This window comes from Rhinolophus sinicus, chromosome 15 (genome assembly GCF_057876585.1).
Source record: "Rhinolophus sinicus isolate RSI-liver-muscle chromosome 15, RSI-T2T, whole genome shotgun sequence".
NCBI lineage: Eukaryota > Metazoa > Chordata > Mammalia > Chiroptera > Rhinolophidae > Rhinolophus > Rhinolophus sinicus.
In genome coordinates, this window is record NC_142515.1 from 121,558,003 (window position 1) to 121,582,859 (window position 24,857).

A 24,857-nucleotide genomic window follows, 5' to 3' on the forward strand; every position below is an offset into this window, starting at 1 on the left:
CTTAGAGTTCCTTGATTTCTAAGATTTATTATGCAATAATTTTTCAAGTGCTGTTTTATTTTCATTAATCATTTGCTAAATGTTGAAAACACAAGAGTTGTTATATATATATATATATATATATATATATATATATATATGTATGTGTATATATATATATATATATGATAAGCAAATCCAAATAAATTGAATACATTTTTCTTCGTTGTACTATCAATGTGTGTTTGGCTATCACATAGCATATCAAAGGAAATGAAGATCTGTGAACATCCAATTGCAACAAGAAAACACATGCAACACACACACACACACACACATATGTATATACATATGATTTAATTTTTGTAGTTCCACAAAAAGGCCAGCATTTGATAAGATCAACACTTTTATTGAAGTAGCAAGAACATACAAGTCAAATATATAGATGTTTCCATTTTCTTTACCAAATCAATAACCATAAGGGAAATTAGATTCAGTTTGATCATCAAAATGGTCAGAAAATACAGACAAATATTACCTCCAAAAATTCAGTAGTTCAAATGTCCCTGGTTACTAAATTTAAAAATACTTTTAAAAAGTTTACTGACCTGGTTTAATCAAGTTGTTTCATTGGTTCCTCATTTTGTTTACATCTAAATGGTGGGAGAAACAGCTTCTCTGTCTCTCTCTGTAATCTTCCTCTCTCTCTCTCTCTCTCTCTCTCTCTCTCTCTCTCTCTCTCTCTCTCATACACACATCTCTCTCTTTCTCCCTCCCTCTCTCCCTGCTCCCTCTCCCCACCAACCACTGTACATTCTTAGGAAGAAAACAGACTAGTACTTTTTTCTGTTAGTTTATTTATGACTGACTTCTTTTTATTGTGCTTTAACTTGGTTGTGTAGACTCTAGGTCATTGAAGCTGCTACAGCTATCCTACATGGAGAACAATCCAAAAGAAACAAAAATATTCAGTGTAGCTCCTTGATGTCATCAAAACTAAAAACCAAACCTATGTAACTTTACTAACCATTGTCACTCTAATAAACTTTAATTAAAAAAAAAAAAAAAAGCCCAAGAACTGGCTAAACACAGACACTTCTTTTTTTCCCTAAGATTTTTATTAAAATACAGCTAACATACACTATTATATTAGTTTCAGGTGTGCATCATAGTCATTCACCAGTACCTACCTGGTACTATACATAGTTATTAACATATTATTGTTTATATTCACTATACTTTACATCCCCATGACTATTTTATAACTACCTATTTGTATTTGTTAATCCCTTCACATTTTACACCCTGCCCCTATCACCCTTCCCATCTATCACCCCAATAGATCTAGTAGGTGTGCTGTGGGGCTCAGTGGTGCAGTCTCCTTGTCATTTGAGCCACACACTCCAGATATGTCCCTTGTGTGGGTTGTGTGTGCCATCCTAAGTTGAGACTTGGTTGCTGTTTGCAAATCAGTGGAAGGGATTGACTCTCAACTCATTGGTTGTGAGGACTGGCCGTGACTAGAGTGGAGGAGTCGTGGTACAGGTGCTAACCACACAGGGTTGGATATGCCTCAGCAGGACTCTGGTGCCTGCCCAATCCACCCCTTTGGGTATGTCATCCTTGGAGGTAGCTGAGTGATGCTACAGTAAGATGGCCACTGGGCATGCCAACCCCAGGGTCTCCTGGCAGGAGACCCACAGCAGATCAAGTTTAGCCACTGCCTGCACCTCCTGGGCCACCCTGCAAGAGCCAAAAAGCAATCCACATATGGCCGGCCCTGTGCCGTGCTTGGAAGTGCCTCGAGAGGCCAAGTTGCAAACCAAGGCTCTCTGCCTCTATTGCCAGGCTTGCGGTTGCCCGGACAGAGTTATGGGACAAGCTCAAGCCAGATGTTGCTTGTCTGGGTTCCACAAACCTTTGAGAGACCCTAGGAAAGTCTGCAGCATGAACCAAAACAGTTGGTTTGTACAAAAATGCCACTGGAAGTGGCTTGCGTGTTCCTGAAAGTTGGGTGGGGTAGGATTCACGGGTATGATGAATGAATGATACTGGCCAGCTTGATGGAGATTCAGATGTGTTGGCTGCCTGCATCTGTACACTGGGAAGGGGGAGGGCTCAACAAAGCAACAATGGCTTCCACCAGCTCCTCCATCCTGGAGAAAGCTGCTCCTCCAGCCCTCGTCCTGAGCTAGACAACTCAGTTTCCTCCATATGCCCCTGTCGCCTCTCCAGCAGTTGCCCCAGTGCTGGAGCTCAGTGCCAGTAATTTCATTGGTAAGTCCTTGTGCAGTGCCTTTAAGAGGAGCACCCAGGATTCCAGTCAGTGTCCATCTCACTCAGCCACAATCTCCACTGGTTTTCACAACCAGAAATTATGGGATTTTTCTCTCTGTAACTGGAACTGGAACAGGGCTGGGGATCCTGGTGTGGTGCTAGGACCCATTATTCCTTTTGGTGGGCGGGAACTCTGCAGCTATGATAGCCCTCCTAATTTATAATTGGTCACATATGGGTATAGAACCAGCTTGTTCTGCATCTCTGCCCTCCTACCAGTCTCCAGGTGGCTTCTTCTGTATGTCCTTAGTTACAGTGGTACCTTGGTTGTGGAACGTAATCCATTCCAGAAGACTGTTCGAGTTCTGAAATGTTGGAAAACAGCGGACAGCTAGAACTCAGGATCTTGCACTCAGTGGAAACCATCTGACATGTTCGACTTCAGAGGCCTGTTCAAAAACCGAAGCACTTACTTCTAGGTTTACGGCATTCGTAAACTGAAATGTTCGTCAACAGAGACATTTGGAAACCGAGGCACTACTGTATAAGACTGGTTCAGCAAAATTTCAGATGATTCTCAATGATGGTTGTTTTATCGTTTAGTTGTAATTTTGATGTGTCGTAAGAAAAGGTAAGTGTTTACCTACTATGCTATCTTGACCATAACCTCTCTGAATTTGCTCTTTTTGCTTGAACTGGGCCTACATCTTCTCAGGCCCTCAGGGATCGATGCTCCTGGTTCTTAGGCCTTCAGACTTCGACTGGGACTTACAACACTGGCTCCCCTGGTTGTCAGGCCTTTCGGTTTGGACTAGAACTATACCATCAGGGTTTTTGTACTTCCAGCTTACAGCCAGACACATTTTTGCATGAAGTAATTGAATGAATTTATCTGTTTAGCAGCTATTGTTTCAGCATCCTTTTACTTCAATGGAATACAGCAAAGGTATTAAACTCTAAAATACTGAATACTAACCAAGGGCATCTTTGTACAATGTATTAGATCACGCTAATTAGAAAGTATTAATCATTAGAAAATATCAGATATCTGTTATTTCTCTTTTTTATGCTGCTACATAGTAGTATACTCTTGTAAACACAATTGTAAAGGATTTTCTTCTCTGTGAATAATATATAATTGACATATTTAAACAATAGCTTCAAAATATGTGGATTTGACCCTTCTATCATTGTTGACCTTCAAGGTCAGGAGGACACCAAAATGTATAGATTCCATCCTAAAGCTCTTTTGTGTGTATACTTCCATGTTTCCTTTTCCATTAGCCTAATGTATTATGTTATCACTTCATGCCTGGTGTATACCCCTAAGGTACTTTCAAAGACCCATCTGCAGCCTCAGCTGACTCTAGTGTTCATAATACCAGTAAAACTTAGATACTTTACAATATTACTTGCCCTCATTACTGCTGTCGTTAATACTCATCCATGCAACATCTAATCAAATCATGTAACGTTCTTATCTCATGAGTCTTCTTCTTAGTGATTTGTCCAGGTTTGGGGAAATGAGATAAATTTATTATTGCCAAAGAATTGGGAAGCTGTTGTTTTAAAAAATGTTTCTATGACATTTGCCATCACTAAAATCATGTATAGCGCATGAAGCATATACCATCGTTTCCTCCTTTGCTCTATAGCCATCATTTAAAAGTGGTTTCCAGTAATGCTGTTGCCTCATGTTATATAGGAAAAGTCAGGAGATTAGTCTTATCCGCTCTAAACAGTCAAGTCAAATGTTCTACTGGTATGAATGCTTGAGAATAATAAGCGTTTATAACTGCTTTTTATTCCTAAAAATCTAAGTGTATTCACTAAAAACTTAAAGGATCAAATAGAAATATATTTGAATTCCAGAAAAGAGAGACTTGCTTTAAATAATACTTAGAATAAAAAAAAAAAGTAAACTAAGTTTTAAGTTTAAAAGGTATTAGTGCTCCTTAATTCATGATATTTTAAAGCAAAACTCTTGCTAGAGAATAAGAAAAAGCCTATTATATTTACAAATAACCTTTATTAAGTTCATTAAAGCAAAAACAATGCAAAGTACATTTACATAAACACCATATTAAATTCTAAGTAAACTTCTGGTTAGAGTAACAGAAACTTACCACAGGAGAATATGCTGACAAGATGAAGTAATGTGTATTTGGAATATGCCTTTTTCCCTAGCGCAAAAATACCTTGATGATATTGAATATTATTTAAAATAAAATGTTAGTGTGGTAGAATATGCTCTTAGGAATAATTTAATTAATGTCTTTTAAGAAGTTCAGGGTGAAACAAATGTAATTTCAAGATTAAATCCCATAGCTTGAGTCTTTACCTGCACACTGGTAAAAAGTAACTGGTTCTTATCTGGACTGTCAGACAGATAAGTGTGCTAAACCTCTGACTGATCCAATATATCATAATGTGTCTCCTTGTGCTGACGTTATTTGCTTTCTCTGGACAATATAACATTTGTTTTTAACAGGGCTATAATTTTTATAGCCATGGCTATAATATTTAATACACATTATTATTGTCTTTCTGATGGCATTGATTTGGAGATGGCATTGATTTGAATTTGTCCCATTGGACAATTAGTGTAATGATTATATCAGCATAGATATTCTATGAAATTTTGAATGACCTATATGTCCAGATACGTATTCTGCAGTTAATCAGACAAGTTTACATTCAAGGAGATAGAGTTTATTAGGATACTATGATGAGATTAAAATAATCACTTAGAACTATACTAATAATTAGTATTCTGTTCACTTGTTACTTCATAGTATAAAGGACAAAATAAGGTTACTTGATTATTCTGATTTTAAAATGAACAGTAGTCAGAAGAAACTTGGTTAAGTTTAAGTTTTGTCACCAGAAAATTTAGTGTGATTGAAATGAAAATTTCTGTATTTGCTTCCACATCTAATTATTAATAAAATTAAGGGGATTCTTGGCTATTGAAGATAAACATGTGATGCACCAAGTATACTTTTTTTATTTTACATTATAAGTGTCTTCTGTTCTTAAAGATAAAAGTTTTATGACTTTATGCATGTAGGAATGAAGAGTTCATGCACATGTTAAATATCATTATACTACTCTATTTTTATAAGCAGCATTCCTAGAAGAAATTTTACATTTAAGAAAAATAGGTAGTTATTGAATATCATCACAGTGAGAGAAGATGAGCTCCTGATATATGGAAGCCATGCGTATTTGTCTGGTTTTTATTACCATTTTATTTCTCAATGTCTAGCTGAGTACTCAGCAGCTGCTATCGATGTATCTATTATTTGGTAAATTAATGTACAAAGAATGTCATGTAAATTGCTCAAGATAAACGTCTGATGTGGTTACTAGTACCCAAGTAGCAGATGAGAAAACTGGTGTGTAGAGGTTAGGTAAGTTTGAAAGTCTGCCAAATTTGTAAAGCATTCAAATCCATCCATAGCTCTCTGACTTCAAACTTTTATGCAAGACAAACATTAAAATAATGTATATTTTAGTTATACAAAACAACAAGAAAATTTCTTAAAACATAGTAAACTCACTTTCTCTCTTTTGGAATTTAAATATCAAAAACATTTTAACAGTATGTATAAAAATCCACCTTAATTTGCATTTCATTACTTTCCTATTCCTATAAAATTTCAAACACTTTATGTACTTGTTGAAAATACTAAATTTGAAGTATTTATGAAGTAATGATTATTTTTAGCTTTCTGGGTACTTATTTTTGAGAAATTGGATTTAAAAAATAGCAATGTAGCAATCCTCAGTCTTATTTTATGAACATTACATGATCACTAGAGTTCCTTCTAATTTATATTTGTATCAACCATTCTATAGCAGATGGAAACCTCTTTTACCCATCAGGGAGCAATCTATATTTAGTTTAATTTATTCCCCATTTAAAATTCAAAGACTCATAATAATTTTATCTAGTGTCTATTCAAACAGGTGTTTAACAATTTAACTTTAATTACAGGATAATCGTAAGTATAATTCCATGCTCAATACCTTCTTAGGGTTTTGTTTTTGGTTTTTTTTGGTGTGTTTTTTTTTTTTTTTGCTGTATTCCTGAAATCAAAATATAAAATTATTTTTTTTCTTTATATACAATATATAAACAATTATCTATCTTAAATGAATGCTAAATATCTTAAGTCACAACTCTGATCAAATTATGTATTTACTCTGTCTAGCTTTGTATGTGGTAGTCATGTATACTCTCAAGGTCCCCAGAATGCCATTGGCCAGATTTCTGAACATGTTTCAACCGCAGAGTGTTCTGACAGTAATTCTGAGTATCTGTAATTTTCATCCCTCCTGGTAGTTGAGAGTCTTTGGAGAGAAGCGAAGGCTCTGCATTAATTCATAATAAACACGTTGAACTTTTTGAGGAGTAAACACAGCTTCATTTTCAAGGGTTTATTCTGAGCAAAACAGTATTAGTTCAATTATATTATGGAATCAGAATTTTTTTGAACATTAATAAAACACAGAAATGTACTTTTAAAAGGAATATAAAAATGTACTTAGATTGCTAATGTTTTATATAGTTAGTTCACTTTAAATTTAAACAAAGCAGTTTCAATTGTGGTCACCTGACAAGGGGATCCCAGTATACTTAAGTAAGGTGACAGAGGTGTGACTACTTTTTATGTATTTATGAAGAAGACTCATGCTAATATAGTAATGAGCTTTTAAATAACTTATACTACTTGCTTATAATTTTATCATTGTTACTGTTTTAAAATTATATTTTTATATACAAGACAATATATCTGGGATATAATTTTTTTTTCTTTTTTCATTAAATTTATGGGGGTGACTGGTTAATAAAATTATATAGGTTTAAGTGTGTGAGTCTATAGAATTATTATAGTAGGAGCTAAATTGCAACTCTGACAATTCTTATTCTACTTACTTTACTTTTTAGTGTATTGAATAACTAATAATAATTGAGTCAGAAATACATACTGTCTTCAGTTGCTTCAATATTAGTGGAAATGTTTGTTTCATTTAACAAAATAAATGCATCAAATGTAAACAGTCACTAGGACAAAATAAATAATGTTGGCCACTTTCTGCTATTTTAAACAGTTACTATGGACAAAATTACAGAAAGGGTGGCACTTATTATTCAGGGTGTTTTTTCTTCCCCCCATAAGTAGTCGATCCCTGAAAATCCTCTCAGAATCCCTGATGCTGAGGCCAGTGACAACTGATTTCAGATATCTGACCCATTAGAGGGCAAATTGCATATCTGCTTTATCACTTGAATGGTCTGTTTTATAAGTTGACTTATTCTTGGGATTTTCTCAGATTGAAATGTAAGCACAGATTCCTAAGTGGATTCTGTTGTGCTCCTCATTTTTCTTTTCACCATTTTAATGGGTCTCAAGGCATTGATAAATAAGAGAACTCTTTGAGAATAAAATTTTCTTTACCTATTTTATGAAAACAACCCAGAGTCACTTTCATATTGTGACAAAATACTATAATTTTATTCATGGTACTAAACTGAAGTACTCTCATCATTTCTCAAAACAATAAAGCGTTTGGACAGTGCGTACAGAATCCAGATAACGTGAAACACCAAACTCTGATTAGGGACTCTTACCTGCAGCCTTTCCCCTTACGGCTTGGAGCGTGGACAATTACTATAATCTCCGCTACTCCACTTATTTATAATATTTTATTTTGGCTTTGCATACAATTTAAATGTTATATGGTAAGTCTGTTAATGATGGTAATTGAAGCTAAATGTGTTTACATCTAAGGCTGCTGAGTCTAAGCAATTCCTTTCTTATTTAAGATGGTTCAAAAACCTTCACCAAAGACAACTCTTGATATCTTGGTATAGATTTTAAAACATGATCTATCCGTTTATTCAGAAGTTCTGTGTATAAATTTTGGAGTCACAAATTATAAAACAATTAACCTTGAGCATGTAACTTAAATTCTTATATCTCAGTCATATTGTCTAACAGAGCATTAAAGACTATCTACCTGATGGGGGATTGTGGTGGTAACTGAATGCATATTTTAGAAATTCTACTACAGTATTTATCACATGTTATTGGTTCAATAAATGCTATTTGTTACTTTGCTTGATATTCTAAGAGGTCTAAAAGCCAAGTTCAAATAATCAAAATGGAAGGGACAAAAATTAATCAAAAACATAAAGAGCAGTTTCCAGGATCTAAGAAGGCAGAGTAGTTAAGAGGCAATTTATTGTGTCTCCTTATATCTGCTCAGCCTCAGTTGCCCACCCAGGACTAGCCACCTGTGCTGCTTCCTCAATGGCTGGCAGTGTCCTGTGGTTGTAAAGTCCTGGCAGCCACATATGTTGCCTTATTACTAAGTATCGCCAGTTGTTTCACTTTCCCTAGGACTGAGGGCAGGGCTTTGACCTTACACCCATTGAGCTTATCATCTTGAAAGAACAGTAGTTTCCATCCTAGTTATGACGTTCCTGGAAAACCAGAAACTCTGGCTTTGTCTGGAGTCTGTCCAGAAGGGCTAGTTAATGCCATTCAAAGTATTGGCGAGTTAATGCCCCCTGGGACGTTAGGAGACAGGAGATTTGGAGGAACTTGGAGAAAAATTTCTCGTTCCCCTTTTCACCAATTTTTCTAAGCTGTGGTTTCCTTTGGTCTTTCTGGGGATAGTTGGTGTCATTGAACTAGCTTTTGCCCATGTCAAGAGTGGCAAATCCACTATACTTTCCTCTTTCACTTGCCTGATTACCCTTTTCATTTTAATTTCACTTCACTAGTGTTATATTTCTACTCCAGATAAAGCAGGACCTCATGACATATGCCTCTAGCTTTTTTGTTTATTTGTATAGTTTCAATTAACATAGATTTAAAAAGAAAAAAAGAAAAAATAGAGGCCCTGGCTAAAATAAGCAAATCTTGACCAAGATACTCATTAATTTTTTCCTTGTTTCATGATTTTTACCCTCTATGGCTGGCCCTGGATCTACAGAATAATTAATTAAATGATTATTTCATATGATGCCCATTATTTAATCATCATTCTTCATATATTTCCTAATTTCTATTATATTATAGACACAGAGTAACCAGAAGTCTCTTTAAACATTATGCAAACCAGTTGTTTAAGGAATAGTCAAAATGTCTAAATTATTGCATTTAAACTTATACATCGATAATCTCTAAAGTCATTGAATATTATTGATTATTCAAAATTCTTTGAGGATGAAGGAAAAGTGACATATTTTAACATAATTTTAATCAAAGTGGTAATATTTTGACTAAAAATTCAAAGTTAAAATTTAATATTAAAGATTGTTCACAATTATATGTTTTATTTTTTCTGAAAAATTTAGGGATGTGGATTGCATAATCTTGATATGTAAAGATATGTGTTTATTTTAACAGACAAATAACAGATTTAAAAGATCCCATATTCCAAATATGTGATTGTAATTCTAATATTTAAATGTCCTATACATTTTCACATAAAACATTATGCATAATGATTAAGTTACCAGATGGTTGAAAATAAAATCAAAACCATTTTATGTTGAATTTTATTTTGGATTTTAATCTAAGATGGCAAGAAAATTATCTCATTGCCGGGCACAAGCAAAAGAGCAGGACTTCTGTCTCTCTGATTTGTCAAATTGCCAGGCAGTAGATTATGAATTTCTCATGATTGCAAGGATCATGGTTTCCCTGAGGAAAAGCTGCGGTAGATTAGTCAGTGGTCTCCAAAGAGACCTGTGCATAATAACTTACTAGATTTTAGAAGAAATATATTACAATGTTTGTTTTCTGAGGTGTGTATTTTTCATACGTTCACTAATGCACACAGCATATAATAATGTATAATGTGCAGCTGTGTTTAATTATGTATATATTTATATTAGAATCACCTGTAGAAAATAAAATACATATATATATATATAAAATACATATATGTGGAACCTAATCTATTTTGTTTTGTTTTATGCATACATAGGATGCAGAGTAAAAAGACAGAAGTTTATACATTCCTGGATTAGGAGATCCTTGGGCCATATACCGGGGGTGCCAAAAACATGTATTCACATGACTTGTAGTCATCTTTTGTTATCAGTATACATTGAGTATTATAGTTTTAATAGTTTTTTTTTTTTCCTTTCTTAAAATGTGTATGCATTTTTTTGGCACTCTCTGTATTTCAAAAGAAACAGTCATATTTCTAACAACTAGAGCAGGGGTGTCCAAACTTTTTTCAACGTTTTTCGCCAAGGGCCATATGTGGTAAAATACACAAACAGCTGGGCCACTCACTCGAGGTGAAGTACGTATTGCCTCACCTGATTTATTTAAGTAAACTAAATATATTTTTGGAATTTACTGCCGGCCAATAAAAAATGGAATGTGGGCCGCAGTTGGCCTGCGGGATGCAGTTTGGACACCCCTGAGCTAGAGAATTGGTTCTAATGGTTACTGTTGAGTTGAGGGCAGAAAACTTAATTTCTTCAGTAAGACACAGTTGGCTATGGTGTTTAGCAGGACTTTTGGTTTGTTTGTTTTTTGTTTGCTGCTTGTTTTGTTTTTCATGGAAGAAAGGATTTTGTAGAAATATACAACAGATGAACAAAATACACTAAAGACAGGTTAACAACACGAAGGTAGCAGATTTGGGGTTATAAAACAGCATTCCAAACAGTATCTGCTTTTTGACTATTTGATGCAGAAAAAGAAAAGAGAAAAAAGTTAATGACATATTTACCATTATCTTCACACTGCAAAGCAAATTGATACTGTAAGGGGTCCCAAGAGCTCCTTCTGAAAATCAGTCCCTCAACTAATATATGTACACATTCCCGGTGTGGGGACAGAGTCCCAGAGAGCAATTTCCTGGCTCTTGGCCTCATGTGGAAAGGTGCTAGCTCGGGTGGTAGACGGCCATCAGCTGTGACTAGTTGGCCATCAGCTGTTACCAGTTAGCTATTAGCCACTGATATAACTGCTGTGGCCAAGGTAGCAAGCGCGGATTGCAGTTAATAAGTGGGGTCCGTTAGCAGAGAAGCGGACGGCAGGCTGTGGATCGTGTGTCTCCTACTTCCTGTGTCTCCAACCCAGCCACCAGCGAGAATACAGTGGTATGACTCCCCTATCTATGGCTCCATTGCTGTTCCTTTTTGGCCTCACTGTGTCCTGTGTTCTTGTGTGGGGAGCGGGAGCTGGGACGCTGCATTACACTCTGTGTTACACCCTGCAGAGTCTCTACAGACATAGTGTCATTTAGATTTTGGTTCTCATAGAAGAAGAATAAACATTTGCATCAGTCCACTACAGGCATGGCTTGCAGTCACTAGATGTATCTCGATAACCTTCTTCAAATTTAGGCTGACAGACATTTAAAACTGCTTTGGGACCACTTATTGAAGAACATTTTAGGAGAAAATGTCTTATGCAGCCAATATATTCAGTTTATGACAATATAGTTACATATTCTGACTCTCTGAGCAAAGTGAATTAAAATATTTAAGCTACTTTGCATTTCCATCTCATCTACCAGGTGTTTAAGCATCTTGCAGGAGCTTCAGGTCTCTATTTGTATGTATTATAAAGTTTAAGTAGGATACAGCTGTGGATGTTCTTGTTTTCTCTTTACTCATTCAACTAGGCTTCTATCTTCTTAAATGCTGTAATTGCATCAGGCATAAGGAATAGAACTTTGAATGAAACTGTACTCTGTGTATTTGTAAATGTACAACAGATGCTCAGTAAATATTGTGAGCTTTGAATCAATAGGACACCATATAAATACAAAGGGATGAAAGAAGAGATATAATTTGTCGGTGATTTTTGTTCAATATCTCATCAGTAATGCAAAAGCTGCAGCTTCCTTACCAGACTTAATAAACAGCTTTTGGCACACGGTTTTCCTCTTACTTCTGAGGTGGGACTGGTCTTCAAATTATGAATACAAGCAAATTTTAGACAGTAAGAGGTATACACATTCATGAAAAATAAATTTCAAAATATTTCTAAGGATTTTTAAGACCCAAAGTAAAACTGGGATAGTATTTTTTATAAAATAAATTTCATAATTTGCAAAACATTACTAATCTCAGACTATTCAAATTGTATCATTTATTTTTCAAGTTGTCATTAAATATAGGTAACTTTAGAATAGGAAACATGAAGACACAAATGATGTATCATATGTTAGAGAAGTTAAATATTTCACGTTTCCCCAAACTTTCTCTTGTTCTTTACTTCTCAGAATCTAGCAATGGTATCATCTTTTGTTGAATAACTCAGGCTCAAAGCCCGCTTTCTCTCATCACCTACATTCAGTCACTATGACCTCTTCAAGCTACACACAAATAATTTATTTCAAAGGCTTCCAACTTTCCCTTTCCATTGGTTGAGATATTGCATTCAATTGCTTGGCTTATTGTTATACTTTGAAAATCATTTCTGTGCATTTATTTTCCTTTTTTATGCTAATTCACACTAAAGGGCATCATCTAATTAGTATTCTTGGGCACACACTGTCCAATCCCCTTTGCTTAAAAATATTTAATTGCTCTCCATTTCCATATGACTAAGTAACTTCTCTGGCCCAAATTAACGTGCATTCTCTAGCCACCCCACAAATCTTTCCATTATTATGAGATAACATATAAATTAGACATTCTGTATAAGATGAAGTGGACATCATTCCCTCATTAAGTTCATTCTTATTGTCTTTAAATTATTTCTCTATCAAATTCCTATATAGCTCTTCTGTCAAATCATCACTAGTTAATTTTCTACTTTTCCTTTTTTTCTGCTTTATTTTGTGAAATTTTGTATTTTAAATTTATTAGGGTAAATTTTACTATAGTTTTAAAATTGGGTATGAGATATAAGTATTAACTTTTAATTTGATTACTACATATAAATACATATACTATCGTAGATAGTGTTATTTCCAACTAGAAATTTAAAAAAAATAACAGGGCTGTTATTGTTCAAGCTTTCCTGATTCACTCTATCTGCATGATCAACTTACCCCAAAATTTAGTACTTTAAGACAACAACTATTTTATTGCCTGTTACAATTTGGAGCTGTGAGTCAGAAATATGGGCAGGGCCCTGCTGGATGAGCCTTTTGCTCCATGTGTAATGAATGAATGTCACACTGTGAGGGTTAGCTGATGAATGTTCTGACCTTGCAGTTCTAAGTAAGTTTTATTCATCTATCAGACAATAGTTTCAGCTGAGCTAAGACTTAGAATTGATGACTAGTGTTAGCTCAGTTAGAACTAGTGCCTGATAGTTTAGGCACGTACCTAAAAACCCATTCCTACATGGCTATCTCAGGGTTGATGAATATCTATTTTTAGTAGAGGCTGAGAGTGCCAAGAAATCCATCGAGAACATGCAACTCTTCTTAAGACTTTGAAGTTCCAAAATATCATAGTTGCATTATTTTATCGTTAAAACAAATTATTGTGCCAAATGAGATTCAAGGAGAAAAGAATGAGACTCCACCTGTGGGGACAGAGTCCAGAGAGCAGTTTCCAGGCTCTCGGCCTCACATGGAAAGGTATTGGCTCAGTTATTAGATGGCCGTCAGTTGTAATCAGATGGCCATCCGCTGTTGCTGGGTGGCCATCAGCTGTTACCACTTAGTCATTCGCCACTAATACAACCGCCGTGGCTACACTGGCAAGAGGGTTGGTTGGTTGGTTGGTTGGTTGGTTGGTTGGTTGGTTGGTTGGCAGAGAAGCAGATGGTGGCTTCAGGCTAGCAAGTGCGGTTAGCAAGTGAATTGTGGATTGCGGATCCTGTTGACCCTACTTCCTATATCTCGCCTAGCCTCCAGCAAGGGGTGGGGAAGGAAGACCCCTCATTGGGGTACTGGTGGATGTTTGCTTTTGTAACTTGACCAGCTGCCACTGAGAATGTAGTGGTATGACTCCCCTATCCATGGCTCCGTTGCTGTTCCTTTTTGGCCTTAACATATCTTGCGTTCTTGTGCGGGGAGTGGGAGCTGAGTCTCTGCACGACACCACCTCTCAGTGGGAAAACTATCAAAATTTTAGGTTGTCATTAATGTAACTTTGGATATAAAATATTGACACTTCTCTCATGTACAAATTCTATCTCTTACAAGGCACAAAATATTGCATCCTATTACAGCATCTGCTCAAAGCCCATTATCTAAGCATCTACATCAGGTCCAGGTCCAAATGAGAGGACCCATGGGCAAAATTCCTCAAGTAAAATTCCTTTCAGTCCTCAGACCTGTGAAGTAAAGAGGCCAATTACCTGTACCCCTTTTCCAGGTGAATCCATAGTCACAACATACGATGATGTTAAGAGAGGCTAACTTCCATTAGTTTCTGATTCAAAAGAAGGGAGTAAGCATAGAATAGTCATTGATGCACAACAATTCCAAAATCCTGTGAGACTTGCATTGCCAGGTACTTGATTAAGGCTCGCTTGGGCAATTTTTCAAGTTTTTTGGCTTTACTAGTCGGGTTCTTTGCTATATCTCCTGAGATAGCCTTTCCCCCACAAAAAAAGCAATAACCTGTGTTTGCAGCTGAATAGGCCTCTTGCATTGCTTTTTGTTCTTGGATATTTGGTGGCCCCTGTGTTGCTTTTAAATTTGAAATGTCTCTGTTTCAGTAAAAATTGATGGTACTTTTGCCAAAACAATTATTAAAAACAATTGTGGGGTTACTCTGCATCCTATTGGGTTTCCCTTCATTAGACAATGACACATGCAACAGATGTATTTGATATGGGTCCCTCTAAGAAGAGACAAAACGTTAGATTATTGTGGGCCAATGACCTTAAAATACTTTTGTAAAGAGTTTTTGTTTGTTTATGTATATGGTCTATATCCTTTTAAAAATTATTGATGTTTTAAAGGGTTTTCCAGCAACATTCTTTTGATATGTTTTTAGCCTTAGTCTGTTTTTCACTTTGAGAGCCTTTTACCCTCTATAGAATTTGATAATAAGAAAAGCTCTTCTTCATAAAATCTATCAAGTTCTATTCCATTTATCTTTTTGTAAATGTTGTTTGAAAATTGGACTGTTGATTTTTTTAATCTCACCTTCCTGTAGTCATACATTATTTTATGCAGCTAAAAGAAACCAATTGGCATATAAAGCTATTGCTTGAATATCTCCATAGTCAAATCCACCAATTCTTTACAAATTGAACTTTTTATTATTAGCAATAACATTTGTCTGTTTTTTTGTCAGCATTTCAAATAGTATCTGTGTTAATTTTTTTATTTTCTGCTAGTAGCCTTCTTGAGATACTTAACTTACAATTCTGTCAAAGCTTTTTAGCTTTTCCCCGCTGCTGGATCCCAAAGACAATGTTGCATATTTTTAAAGTTTCTATTACAAAGCATCCCCCTTCTGCTACTCAAATCCATTTCTATTTTCTGTTGCTTTTATAACAAACTAAATCAAGCTTATTAGCTTATAGCAGCAAATATTATATGTCACAATTTAATGAGTTAAGATTTTGATCAGGATTTGATATTATGATTCTTGTTTCTCAAGGTATCAACAAAGGGCAGTCAATGATATTTAGCTGAACTATGTTCTTTCTGGTGTGTCTAAGATGGTTTTATTTATGTGTCTGGCTTCCAAGTGGGGAAACATGGATGGCTGGGCCCAGATAGAACCACTGATCATAGCACCTACAGGTGTCCTTTCAGAAATAGTAATCTTGGGATAAAGTTACTTATTATATCATGCATTAAGACTCTCATAAAATGTTCCAAGAGACTAAAGTAAAAACTATAGGATTTCTTCTGGAAGTTCCTGAACGTTCCTTCTTTTACATTATGTTTGTCAAGCAAATCATAATACCTACCCAGAAGGTAAGAGAAGGGAATTAGAATTTACCTTTCAATAAGATGTCATTAAAAAAAAAAAAAAAAGGCTGCCATATTGAATCTCTTATATAGGCTATGGCTCAAATCTTTGTAAACTCCTTACTGTTCTTCAGATATTCTATCACTGATTGGAATGCCTGAGAATTAGATTCTGAGATGAAGGCAGGAGGATTATTAGAGAGTATTATTGGAATAAAAATCCTCTGAAGGGGAAAGAGGGAAGCAAAAATTCGCACTGGAATAAGTCAAACTGTGATGCAATTTCATTGGACGTCTCAGTTGACTTTATGGAAGTCCAGAAAATGAGTTGACTCTACAGAGCTGCTTGAGTTGAGGAAATAAAGTTGAGGCTTATTTGCTGGAAGCACTCCCAGTAACTGTGGTAATAGGTTATTCATTCCTGATGGGACTCTGGTCCATCGTGTGTCTACATTCAGAATGTATTTAACAGAGGTTCTCTAAAGAGATGCAAGGGCTACTTTCTGAAACACCCAGAAACTGTGATTGAATGAACCAGGTGAACATGTATTAAAAGAGCAACTGTCACTTTTCCAAATAAAAGGATAAGATTTAAAGGTTCAAATACTAAAATTTATTAACTAAAACCAGTATTAGTGTTTTGACTTAATGTTTCTTAATCTATCATATAAATTGTGATCAGTTACTATAATGTATCTAATCCATTGTAACTGCTGTATTACAAACTTTAGTAAAATTCGAAATATTGGATTTTGTATCCTTATTTATTTTATAAAACTGTGTTATAGATTACTTTAAGTTTATTTTGCTAGTTTATTTTGGCATATAGTGACAAGAATACAAATTAAAAAAGCATTTTTAATTAATATATTATTTTGTTTCCATCTTTTTCCTATATATCAAGTTAGGGTACCTGAGTAGAAAGTTGCTAAATAGTAAACAAATACCATCAAATGTAAAACGGTAACACTAGATGAACAGTGATGCTCATTAATTTGTACATTTCTGAGTAAAAAAAAATAGGTTTACTTATTAAACTTATATTCTCATACCATATATTCCCGAAAAATAATTTATACTCTGGGAATAGCATCATATATATCTATAGATTTCAGAGATAGTCAAATATTTTTTGAAGGAAAGCACTAACATGATTTCATATGTAATTTTACTGCAGCCAAAGTCTCTTATACACAAATCTGAGTAAAAGATTGAAATAAATTTAGAGCAAAGGGATTTTTCAAAAAATTCAATATATTGTTCCTTCTTACTAAGAAACAAAAGATAACTTGTTACATACTATCAAGTTGTAACTCTCTTTTAATGAATCTCTGTGTGTGTTTGTGTGTTAGAATAGCAACGCTCTTTTAAAATACAAGAAATGATATAACCAATTAAGTAGTTTCTCTCTACCGTGTAATTTTTGTTCTGTTTTCCATTTTCATTTACAATCGATGGTTTTAATGTCATCTCAAATGTTCATTTTCACTATGACAACTGAATTACTGTTAAAAATACACAAAAGTATTTTACAGTTAATTCCAGAGAAAAATATACCTGAAACTTCTGAGTCACAGTCTTCGAAAAAAAAAAAAAAGAAAAAGAAAAAGGAGAAAGGAAGATAGAGAAGGAGGACTGGACTTTGTTTTTGCAACAACTAGAACCCATAGGCCCCCACTGCTCCCTGCATCTTTCTCTCCTTGAACAGCTTGCTCTGTTTCCTTCCAGAGTGGCTCATTTCACAGGTACAAACACTCAGCCATCAATTCCACAACGGCTCTACAGACCTAGGGACAACTCAGTGCCAGTGCCAATTAACAAGGGAGACCACTGCGTGGACCGATACTAGATGTACCCTTGGAGGAGGCTCTGACGTCCTTAGTATTGCCCAGAGGTGTTAGATCAAGAACCTAGAAATCCAGGGATGTTAACACCCAGTAGAAACATTGTTCAGTGAAGTTCTGCTCAAGAAGGAACCAGATGATAAATATATTGCCCTTCCTACTTCCAACCAAATGTTTGGAGATACAGAGGTTCCAGTGGTCTCACTGGAGATGTCCACATGACCTAACCAGTACATCACCTTGTATTTGAGTTTTCTCCTTCCCAAGTTCAGTTCCTTCAGCCTTTCTTCCCCCTCCCCTGCCATGTTTACCTGTTTTCTTGGGAACCTAGAGAAAGGAAGATAATCAGGATATTTGTATATTCCTCTAAGATGAATGGTTGGTATAATATACTGCTTTATATATCTAAATTCTTCACTTTAAAAAAAAAAAAAATCCCATTTTCTTGTAGCCGTATGTCATATATATGAAAACATGTATTAAATTACGAGGTTACATTTCAAGTAGTTTTCCCAATTTTCAAAGAAAATTCAATAAAATAATACAATAATTATTGTATGTAATATAAAAATTATCTTTACTAGCGATAGGAAACTTTAAATATTTACAAGAGTAATATTCATGTTTTATATGGGATTATAATCTACATGTGTATAGATGTGCAACCTACATGAGGCCAGAGAAACTATTCATCTTACATTTTTCTTTAGTTTCTTACAATGTGTTTGTCACTAGAAGAGGCAAGACACTGAATCAATAAATTAAACATCTTAAAGATTTGGCGCCAAATCAGTGACTTCAAGTCTCATTCAAGTCAAAATAAATGATTACTCAGTAATTCTCATTTTTGCATGTGGATAATTTATACTGAGGTTAATACAAATATGAAATATATCATAGGCTAATCACTACCTACTAATCACGTACTTTGAAACATTGATTTTTAGCAAGTTTAATATTATTGCTCTGTGCAAAATTAGTCCTTTCTGTGCTGAGGGATGTCTTATCTAGGCCAGTTTCTTTCTTGCATTTCTGTCTGTAAATTCCAAGACTCCTATTCAATCCTAAATATGTGTCTTTTTTATAAATGAGGTCACTCAAATGATTGATGTTTATTTATCACCAAGAGCTTAACATTTAGCTCTTTTCTTCCCCAATTCAAAGTTAATATAACAGGACTGAATTTAGTATTTTTAAGAAAAAAGATATTTTAATTAATAATTTGATAAAGACTGAGGAAAAAGTGACTCATTTTTGTTTTTCTAAACAACACTCTTGCACTTCTGTTTCTAATCTAAAAATATTTTTCTTTTACACAATAACTCAATTCCTGTGTTGAATTTATGTTACTCCACTGTAAGGATATTACTGTGAATTAGCAAAATTAAGAGAAAACTTAATGTTATGTTTAAAATATTCAATGTTAATGTTGCTTTATTCATAATTTGAAAATTGTTCTGTTTTTAAGGAACACTATTGCAATTCATGCTTTAAATATTTTGCAAAAAAATAGAATTATTATATGCAAATATCCACTTAGGTGTCTAAATTAATACATATCATTAAGCCAATATGCACAAATCATTTTCAATTATAACACATAAAATTATGTATATATGTTCTAGATTATTTGTAAGGCATGTGCAAATCTTTCCACACGTATTTAAGTTCAAATCACTATGCCAACAGAAATAACAAATGAAAGTCTCATATGAAGGTATTATTTTCTTGAAATTTATCATGATCCTATTTTTAATCATTTATAAAAAAATGTTTATGAAACAAAGCAAATTGACTACATGTATTTATGACATACTCTCAACACCATTAAAACAAAAATGAAGGAGTATTATTATTATTTATTTTTTTTTTTTAGGAAACAAAAGAGGATAAGATAAAACTCTTAAGAATAAAGGGTATGATAGAAGAAACATGAACAGGCAATGCATGTCGATACATTTTGGGTAAGATGGAAATCAGCTAGAGGAGGAATGACTGACTTAGAAGGGTTTAGGTACCTACAACAGAAGAGGCTAAATAAATAGTTTTTCTTGAGATAGAATTATATTTACACAAATGGTTCCTGAAAGGAACAAACAGAACTTAAGGTAACTAGGCCAGAAGTATAATAGTTCCCACTTGTCCTCGGTTTCACTTTTCACAGTTTGTTACCCAGAGTTAACCGCCATCTGACAATATTAAATGAAAAAAATTACAGAAATTAACAATTTATACATTTTAAATTGTGCACTGTTGTGGATAGTGTGGTGAAATCCCGTGATGTCTGCTCCATCCCACCTGGGACAGGAATCATCTCTCTGTCCAGCATAATCACGCTGTACATGCTCCTTCTCATTAGTCACTCAGTAGCCCCCTTCGTGGTCAGACAGGCTTTCTCTGGTTGTATCACAGTGCTTTTATTCAAGTAACCTTTATTTTACTTTATAACAGTTCCAAAGTGCAAGCATAGTGAAGCTGGCAATTCGCATTTGCCAAAGAGAAGCTGCAAGGTGCTTGCTAAGCATCATCAGAAGGTCAGCAGTAGCCTCATGCTGTGTCACCAAGCCTATGTCCTGCACCTCCTGTCACCTCATCACAGGCGTTTTACCATCTCATATCATCATAAGAAGGTGAGTACCATCCAATTAGATATTTTGAGAGAGAGATAGTGGAAAAGATAATAGTTGAGAAATACAAATGCAGATCTATGACATTCTAGTATTCGTATACATACTTTCATTACAGGATTTGTTATAATTGTTCTACTTTATTAGTGTTGTTAATGTCTTACTGTGCCTGATTTGTAAATTAAACTTTATCATAGGCATGCGTGTACAAAATGGAAAAAAAAAAAAAAAAAGGAAAAAGAAAAAAAAAAACAACACATAGTATATATAGAGTTTGGGCTATCCAAGTTTTCAGGTATCCACTGGGAGTCTTGGAATGGATCTCCCACAGATAAGACAGGACACATGGATTGTGGACACTGATAGTGAGGCTGAATTTGAGGAATTCAGTAAAAGTAATTTGGTAGTGTGGCTATAAAAGCTGGTGCCTTTCTAACCTCTATTTCCCAGGTAGGAGTATTGAACTGGTGTTTGTGCAGAAGAAAAAGGCTAGACCCTGATTTGGTGAAACCACATATATTTGTTGTGTGGGTGAAGCATAGGGCTATGAAAGAGAGTCACCAGAAATTGGCATACTCCTGGGTAGGCTCACCTCTGTCCCTTTTGCCCTCTCTATTCCCAGAACATTGAGAGCCAGGGACATTTCTTCCTCATGGGAGACATTAAGCAGCACCTGTAAAAAATGATTCAGACACTTACTTGCATTTGTGGATGTGGGACATGGAAATATGGCCTGATTGCTGTCTGATCATTCTTCCATTCGAAAGTCAAAAATAAAACTCTAGCGTTATATAGAGATTATTCTACTGTGTGTTAATTTTAAAACATTTGTACACTATAATGCATATTACATGACTACCTTCTCTTCTTATCACTGTTGATCTATCATATTAAATTGCTTTATTCCTTGTAAAGTTTGCACAAAAATATGAAATTAAAAAAATATTTAATTGCTGTTTTATTGTCGCTACCTCAATATGATAAAAGTTCCAGGAGTGAAGGGGCCCCATCTGCCTTGTTCCTGGCAACAGAGCCAGATGGTGTGCTCCTGGGATGGGAGGGGTACTATTTACTGTGGAATTTCTAGATGAAATTAAGTTTTCTAAATGGATATGGATGAAGAGAGGTTGTTGCTCTTGCAGATACTGGGGGTGCCAAAAAATGTATACAAGGGGACACTTTGGTCAACGTTGCTCAAGCAGTAGTTCACCATAATCAGAAGTGTCTGGATGCTGATGGTAACCACTTTGAGCACCTCTTGTAATTGCAGAAGTCAAACGTGACTTGTATTCATCTTTTGTTATCGGTATATATTGAGTATTACAATTTTAACACAGTTTTCCTTTCTTAAAATAGATATACATTTTTTGGCACCTTCTGTATATGAGTAATAGAGTTCAAAAATTAATAGAAAAGTAAACACAAATGTCCTGGGGGCATGGTCGAACAGATAAAAGGCTATATTAAGTGAATAAAGTGGAAAATAACATGATATGAGTAAAAAAGAGGTAAAAGAGTCAAAATAATTTAGGCAGAAATTTTGTGGCACCAGAAATCTTTAAGATTGGCCTGAACTTATTCCCATTTCCATAAAAAAATATTACATTATTACCTATGTTATATTATTATCTATATTATATTATCACATTTGTTACAGCACTCTGGATTTGATTTTTTTTCCCCAAGTCAAGTTGTTGTCCTTTCAGTCTTAGTTGTGGAGGGCGCAGCTCAGCTCCAGGTCCAGTTGCCTTTGCTAGTTGCAGGGGGTGCAGCCCACCATCCCTCGCGGGAGTCGAAAACTGGCAACCTTGTGGTTGAGAGCATGGGCTCCAACCAACTGAGCCATTCGGGGAGGCAGCTCAGCTCAAGATGCTGTGTTCAATCTGAGTTGCAGGGGGCGCTGTCCACCATCCCTTGCGGGACTTGAGGCGTTGAACCCGCAACCTTCTGGCTGAGAGCCCACTGGCCCAAGTGGGAATTGAACCTGCAGCCTTCGCAGTTAGGAGCACGGAGCTCCAACCTCCTGAGCCACCCGGCAGGCCCTTGAATAATTTTCTCAATCATACGTCTAAACCATCTAGAAAACCACCTTCACTCTTTATTTAAAAAATGTAAACACAAGCTTTTTCCTTTAATTTTTGCTTTTCCCCCCAAGATTGCAATATATTGTAGCCTCTCTTCTAATATCTCCTGACATGGGATAAAATAGTAGTGACAGCATACAATCATAATCCCATTATCCCATTTGAGGCAGCACTAGTAACAGACACACACCTCTCTAATTTTTAGTAGCAGCATCAAATGGCAAACTGACACAATTTTTTAACAAAATGTATCATTGTGACTTGCTAAGAATTACATATTTTATTTGTTATAATAATGTGAAATTTGTACTTTAAGAGACATGTATGCACGGGGCATATCTAGATTGAGCTTAAGAACATGGGCACTTTCCATTTGCATATATTATTCTTGAGAGGAGAATATAATTAAATATATTAGGCTGGTAGGGAGTCTTTGTGTCTATAAAGGTGATTCTAGTCAATGAACCTCTTGGCCAGTACTCTGCTGTGGTCTGCAGTATGATGACTCAATATGGTCATCATAATAAATAGTGTTTCTTGTCCTGTACAGAACCACAGCTTGTGGATTCTTGTTGCAGTGATAAAAGTGAATCAGCAGGGTATGCTGTGAACTTTACCTGAAACTAGAAATCCAGAAATAGTGCTCCAGGACAGACCCTCTGTCTCCAGTGCCCCCGCCCTGTGTCCCATCATTACTGATATACCGCATGCTGATCTCTAAAGCACAATCTGCCCTGAAGGCAATAAGCATAATAGTTTCATTTTGCTTCATCTCTCTGGAGCCAAATTTTAGCAATTCCTAATGTGCAATTTTGCAGACTCAGGTACTGAAAAGGTTGAGAAAGTGGCAGGAAATAAAAGCACTCACATCAAAGCCTGTATCTAATGATAGGAAGTTTACCCTGAAGACTTGAGTGTCTTCAAGGGAGAGCATTAGAGCAATCGGAAGATTTTTGAGGTGTACTGTAATGAAAATAAGAGACTCATTCGCATCAGTGCGATGCTGGGGTTGTCTATTTGGTGCATCCTTTTTATAGAATGTTGTACTAAAGTACAGCTTTGTCCTCAGTGAATTTGTATTCTTGCAAATTTTATGTTAGATGGAAGTTTACATTTCCGAGACTTTCATTTGTGAATGTAGCTTGTGTTATACAAATTTTGATTTTAGAAACTGTGTGGGGGGCGAAAAGGGGGGAATGCCCTAAAGGTTTATTTGTCCAGCTTTGGGGCTAAAAGTCTTAGTCTAGCTGTTCATTTCAGAATTTGGAATATCTGGTATCCTTACCCAGGAGTCTTTCAAAAGTAGAATACCATGGAGGTAAAGCACAATATGTTTCCATATTGAAAAGTAAAAAAAACTTCAACTACCTAACGATGACAAATATTTTACAATAGTATAGCATTTATTCATTTATTAAACATTAAATTGATGTAATGAAGATGTAAACTCTCAAGAAACTGAAATATTGAATGAGGAGTATGTAATGTTCATCCAATAATTTCAAAACACAATGCAAAAGATAATAGTGAGAGAAATACAAGCACAGATTTATGACATTCTAGTGTTTGTATACATGTACACATTATTATTATTATTGTTATTATTATTTACCTAGGGAATCTGAAGCGACTTATTAAAAATGCAGACAATGAATTAATTGTTTAAGTAAAGGAGTAGCCATCATTGACTCTTGAAGATTCAAACATACCCATGAGGCTCATATACCAGGCATGATCAACAAGTATGGTGAATGTTTAAGTTAACAACAACAAAACATTATCACAGGAAAATCCACACTGCAATTAACCCCCCCAAAAAAAATCACCCCACCCCACCCCCTCCCGACCCGCTTCAAACACACTTATCCCATCGTTCTTGCGACTTTCTGAAGCAGATCTGGAAGTCCTCTTTGTGAGTGTCTTTAGTTTCACTGTTGTGGCTGCTTCGAGGTCCTGAATCGATTCAAAACGTTTACCTTTCATGGTCATTTTGACTTTGGGGAAGAGCCAGAAGTCGCACAGTGCCAGATCCAGTGAATACGGTGGATGAGGACACACAGTAATGTTTTTATTTGACAGAACTTGACATATGCCCAAAGTGATGTGTGACACGGAGCATTGTCATGATGGAGGATGAAGTAAAGATGCTCACGAAAAAGGACTTCCAG

At 35.3% G+C, this 24,857-nt stretch overlaps 1 long non-coding RNA gene across 1 annotated transcript in view; it reads left to right on the forward strand.

Moving 5' to 3' along the window:
• LOC148755294 (uncharacterized) overlaps nucleotides 1-20,599 on the forward strand; it is a 468,556-nt gene extending 447,957 nt beyond the window's left edge. Inside the window, exon 3 of the long non-coding RNA XR_016018826.1 lies at nucleotides 20,430-20,599. This is a non-coding gene — a long non-coding RNA (uncharacterized LOC148755294). The remainder of the gene's footprint in view (nucleotides 1-20,429) is intronic.
• Nucleotides 20,600-24,857: the final 4,258 nt, after the last annotated feature.